This window comes from Gossypium hirsutum, chromosome D09 (genome assembly GCF_007990345.1).
Source record: "Gossypium hirsutum isolate 1008001.06 chromosome D09, Gossypium_hirsutum_v2.1, whole genome shotgun sequence".
Lineage (NCBI taxonomy): Eukaryota > Viridiplantae > Streptophyta > Magnoliopsida > Malvales > Malvaceae > Gossypium > Gossypium hirsutum.
The window spans coordinates 1,817,059-1,823,749 of NC_053445.1; positions in this window are offsets into that span (position 1 = coordinate 1,817,059).

Below are 6,691 nucleotides of genomic sequence, written 5' to 3' on the forward strand. Positions count from 1 at the left end.
TTAGTGAATTCCAAGGAAGTATAATCTCATAATAGGGTCCAACAGACATTGTGAGACTAATACTTAAATTGACAAAATGGTGTACCACTTCTGGCGGATATAACTCTCTTTGTTCCAAAGTATCTGCTGGCGAATACTTCCACAAATAGACTCAGTCCCATGGCGGACACTATCTACTATTGAAGACCCGCGTATAATAGACACGAGGCACAATTGCTCTGTGTGTACACCACCTTTACGAACTACCCTTTTATGACTATTTATCGTACTGTTTACACTTTAAGCAACGTCCACACTTTGTTATACACAATATACACCCTTTTTATTTTGCATACTCCCTTCCTTTTGCTAGCTTTTGATCCTAGTTCCGCACAACCATTTTTCCTGTTACTTCATACTGCTCATTAGAGCGATCAAACCAATCATATCCTTCATACCTCCATTATTCCTCCTTGTATTTTAAACACATAAGTGTTCCCCCACAAGGTCGGGTATTCACCAGTTATGCTTTGCACAAGAGTGCCATACCGAAGGCGAAACATAATATATTGTAATTTATTTTTATCATCATATGTAACAACCCTTTGATACCTCCTTACACCATTCTGGATACGAAGTTTTTTCACTAAGGAAAGAGTATTTATACTCATACACATGCAAGACTTCTATTTCTGATTTACTGACTATTACTATATATGCACTGACTCCTTAAACATGTCCCATTTTTTTACATGAATACAAGACCAAAGGTTAAAGCCACTTACCTGGATGTAAGTTAGGTAGGTTTAAATGAAATAATGCAGATAACATACTCAAGGTACAAAGGAACTCACCAGAAATCTTCACTCAGAGCTTTTCTTACTCAACGCATTCTTTCCTTTCAACACTGGGACGTTCTCCCGTTTCTTTGGCTAAAGATAAACAAGTTACTTCTTTAAATATAAAAATAACAAAAGCTTAATGAAATAACATGAATCGATAAACATGTAAACAGTTTCCAGACGGAATTTCCCTTTCTATCTAGTATTTAGATAAAATCCCTACTGAAAAACTCTTACAACAACCCATTTTCTATCTGGTAAAACTTAAAGAGGGATTTAAGAATTTACCAGTAGACAACTTAAGGTATAAGCTTGACAAACAGCACTTTCATTAACGATTAAGAACACCTCTAGTTTTTTTCAATGATAACAAAGGCAAGCAGAGAAGATGAAATGAAAATCAATAATCATGCTCACATGTTGGAACGTCGGTACGTCTCGTGGCGCAACGAAAAAAATATTCAGGCGATCATTAATCATGAATCTATGTACAAGGAATGAATCAGGTTGAAATAGGGTCAAAGATATACCTTTTTTGCAATGCCCTTAACCAGACTCGATTCACCAAGTCTGAATCTCGTGTGTTACAAAACGATACAAAACATTTATAAAAAATAGTTTACATTTTCTCATTTTTTTCAACCTGTTATCGGAAATTTAAAAAGGAAAACTTAACATTTGGGGTTTTAAAGAAAAATATATGATAAATAACTTATTAAATCAGATTTGTTACAGAACTTTGCAAGATAGAAAAATTATTTTCAAGATAGACTCGAAGGGTGTATTCAAGACTGCACCACAATCGATTGTATGCATAACAACCCACTTTGCTGGCGTACTCCTGGCATTGTCCTTGTAAGTAGAAGAGTACTTAGTGTTTTCACTCCATATAATATATGTTCTAATGTGGTTTTAATCCTAGTTTGCTGAAATTAAAATGAAAAGAAATGGGAGAGGAGAGGATAAAACCTAAGACCTCTAAGGAGTACACTAACTACTTAACCATTAAGCCTAGGTTATTACTTGATTAATTATTTTAATTAACCCTCTATATTTTGAGGCGTGACAAAAATCACCATTCATTTACAAAATTTAATATTGTATTGATTGGTATCACCACCTTGATAAGTTACTACAAATTTTTATTTGCAAAGGTATTGTTTGCAAACTAATAGAAAGATAATTATTTCTCTCTTCCATATAATATATAGTATTATAATATCAATAATATATGAATAACTTTAAACTATAAGTCATCTCTCATGAATCTCTTTAAATGGAAAAAAAATACTAAAAAGCTTATGAAATTGTCTAGAAACTAACACTTATTTATAGGAAAGTGTGAGCTATGAAAGTATTTTTTTTAATTCATGTAGGATCAAAATTACGTTTTTAATTTTTTTAAAAATGTACCTAAACGTATTTATCTTTTCATTTTATTAATTTATTTGCAAATTAAAAATAAACATGAGAATTTTTATTTAAAAAAATGATGGGATGTTTATAAAAACTTTTTTGGCTAAAAATTAAATAAAAGATACATAGTTAAGATAATATTTTTGCACCGATAATAATTTATTTAAAATTCATGTTTTTAATTTTTTTTAGTAGAACCATCATTATTCTTTCTTCGCACTGATAATTATTATTTTTAACTAATCACAAAATTTTAGAGAATATTAATTAATTTAGATAAAACATTAAATTGTCCACGTCACTTATATGTGTGTGATTTTTCATTTTACTTTTAAAATAATATTTACTAAATTTAAATATTTAAATTTTATGCTTTCCCCATGATTTTTGCTTAAAGAAAATTTATTATATATTTTAAAAAAATCATAAGTGATTTGTTTTATCTAAATTTAAATATATTCTAATAATCCATCTAATTTTATTTTATTTATTTAAGATTGTTAAAAAATAATAATTGTCCATGGTTCAGTTCAGTAAGCTGTTCACATCAACATTGAGTCTTAGACCTTGTAATTTAATATATAGGGATGAGCAAAATCCGATTCGATTTAAAGAACTTGATAAAAAAATTCAAATTTTGAATTAAATAGTTTGAGTTATTCGAGTTAATCAAGTTATTCGGATCAACTTGAATAAAAAATTAAAATTTTTAGTTTAACTCGAATACACAATTCAAGTTATGTAAAAATCTGAATAAGAAAAGGCAAAACTACGTCGTTTTGATAAATGTTTACCTATTAAGTTAAAAAAGTAAAACCATTATATTGTTTATGTAGTTAAATAATCTTGTACTTTGTCTACTAGTTAAATAACAAGTCCTTGTAAACGCAACATTGAATATAAAGAAGAGGATTCATTAACTCGGCTCGGCTCGAAATTTTTTGACTCAATTCGATTCGATTCGAAAAAATTTTCAATTTGAGTTCGGTTGCTAAAATAGGATTCGTCAACTCGATTAACTTGAAATTTTTTAACTCGATTCAATTTGACTTGATTGAATACTCACCCCTAATAATATATAATACTTTCTTTCCCGTGCAATACATGAGTTGATTGTATGTATTAATTAAAATATAATTTACTTTTAATTGAATATTAAAAAACTTAAAAGAAATGATGCCTCCTATAAAAAAAATTCAAAGTAATAACATAGAATAAGATATGTTAAAAAAAATTAAAATACTATTTTTTAAAAACAATTTTATACAATAGTTGTAGACATTTATATAGATTTTTTAGAATTTTTAAAAATTAAAAATTTGAATATCTAGTTATCTTAAATTTAAATTTAAATAAAATAATATTATGTATTATTATATTTTTTAAATTTAAGGAAATAATTAAAAATAAAATTTTAAACAAAAACCAAATTAAATTAAATTAAATTAAATGATAATGATAATTTTTAAAAATCTAATGATGAAAATTTTAAATATTAGTATAAATAATATTTATCTTTATGATAATTTTATATATTTTTTATGTAATAAAAAATATTTATATAAATTTTTGGAATCTATAATATATATAAAAGCAAGAGTTTGAAAAAGCTTTTTGAATTAACGAGGATATCTTTTCTTTTCCATCATATTACTAAATTCACATTTAAAAATAATTGTAATATTTAATTTAAAATTATTGGTTCAAAAATTTATGTAAAATATAAGTTAAAATTATAAATTTAGATATAATTATAATTTAATACTAAGTTATAATAATTGCACATTTAAAAATAACTATTAGTTAAAAAGTTGTGATAATTTTAAAATAGATTTATTGTTTAAATAGAACTCAAAGCATAAAATATAATAAAAAGTTTTGATAATTATAGTTATAATTTAAATTACAATTTTTAGTTAAAACGTTTTGATGTAAAAAAAATTGTACTAATTTTATGGATGTAAATGAAGTTATTACTTGAACATAATTCTAAGCATATTAGTTATCATTTAATTACTATTAGAGTTAATTATTTTAATTAGTTATTATTTTTAAGAATTTTAATTTATATTAATTACTTTAAAATATTATAATTATGATTTAAAAATTTTCTATTATAATATTTGAATTGATAGGTTAATATATTTTAAATATATTTAATAATTCAAATAAGAATTATTATTTTACGCTAATTTTGCGCAGATAAAAACACAAAATTTAATTAAACGCATAAAATCATATACAATGCATTTAACATTAGAAGCTAATATATATAAAAGCACGAGTTTGAAAAAACTTTTGCACTAATGAGAATACTTTTTACTTCTCATCATTTTACTAAATTCACATTTAAAAATAATTATAATTTAATAGAAGTTGTGATAATTACCCATTTAAAAATAATTAGAATTAAATTACAATTATTAGCTAAAATGTTGTGCTAATTTTATCATTGTAAAATCGAGTTATTACTTGAATAGAATTCTAACTATATTAATTATCACTTAATTAATATTAGAGTTAATTATTCATTATTTTGAACAATGCTACTTTGCATTAATTGCATAAAGTAAATTATGTTGAATATGTTAAAAAAGTTTTTATCGTTATTTCAAAAATTTTAATTATAATATGTGAATTGATAAGTTAGTATATTTTAATTATATTAATAATTCAAATAAGAAATATTATTTCACGTTAATTATTGAATGTGTAAAATCATATGTAGCGCATGTGACATTAGAAGCTAGTATATATAAAAGCAAGAGTTAGGAAAAATTTTTAAGATGACAAAAATACCCTTTATTTTCTATCATATTACTAACTTCACATTTAAAAATAATTATAATTTAATAAAATTTATGATAATTACACTTTTTTAAATAATTAAAATTTAATTTACAATTATTAGTTTTAAAAAATTATGCTAATTTTAAAATAGAGTTATTACTGGAATATTACGCTAAGTATAAAATAAGGGAAAAAGTTGTAATAATTATAATTATAATTTACAATTACAATTACAATTACAATTACAAATATTAGTTTAAAAGGTTGTGTTAATTATAAGTATCTTAATTATCACTTAATTAATATTAGAGTTAATTATGTTAAAAATCAATAACAAAAAAATGTTAAAAATGTTTTAATTATGATTTGGAAATCTCTATTATGATATTAGAATACATAAGTTAATTAATTTTAATTTTATCTAATAATTCAAATAATAAATATTATTTTTGGCTAATTATTTCAAATAAAATTTAATATTTTTTAAAAATAATTAAATATTAAACGCGTAAAATAACATACAACACATGCGACATTAGAAGCTAGTGTATATAAAAAAACGAATTTGGAGAAACTTTTGAACCGATGAGGATGCTTTTTTTATTTTCCATCATATTAATAAATTGACATTTAAAAGTAATTAGAATATTTAATTTAGAATTATTAGTTAAAAAGGTTGAAATAAAATAAAAGTTGTGATAATTATATATTTAAAAGTGATTTTAATTCAATATAAATTATGATAAATACACATTTAAAATTAAATATAATATAATTTAAAATTATTATTTAAAAATACTTATTATTTAATTTTTAAATTATTATAAAAATGACTTGTTTTTTTAATTTCTTTCTTTTCATATGATTGTAGCATCACGATGCCTAGTCTTTGTTTTTTGATACAATGTCTTTTATACATTTAAAATTGATTATAATTTAATAAAAATTGTGAAAATTACATAATTAAAAATAATTATTATTTAAAAATCTTCTAATTAAAAAAGAATTATTACTTAAATAAAATTCTAAGTTTAAAATATAATAAAAAATTTGTGATAATTATAATTTAATTTTGATATAAAAATGACTTCTCTTCAAAAAAAATATATGATAATTTTATTTATGTAAAATAGAATTGAACAAAACTCTAGGCATATTAATTATCACTAAATTAGTATTAAAGTTATATACCTATCAAAATTTTATTTTATTTTTATAAATAACATTCAATGATTAGGTATATTCAATCATGTAGATATATAGGGTTAGATGTAATAATTAATAAAGATATAACTTAGTCTTAATGGTTAAGAGCTTAGCATACTCTTAAGAGATCCTAGGTTTTATCACGAAAGTCAATTCAAAATAAATGTTAAATGGAGTAAAAACTTACTCCCTTCTTAATAGTTAAGCATTCTCCCTTCTTCTTTTGCATCCTAGGTTCAAGACATGTTAAACTTTTCCCTATTTCAATTTTTAATTTCAACAAGAAGGGTTAATTACCCAAACATTCCCTAAAATTTAGAAAATCCTAGGTATTTAATCTCTTTTTCTAATCATAATAGAATTGTAGCTTCTTTTCCCAATTAAACAAAAAATTTTGCTTTCTTTTACCCTATTTTTCCCCCTTTTCTTTTTCATCTTTTATTTGCAAATATTCTTCA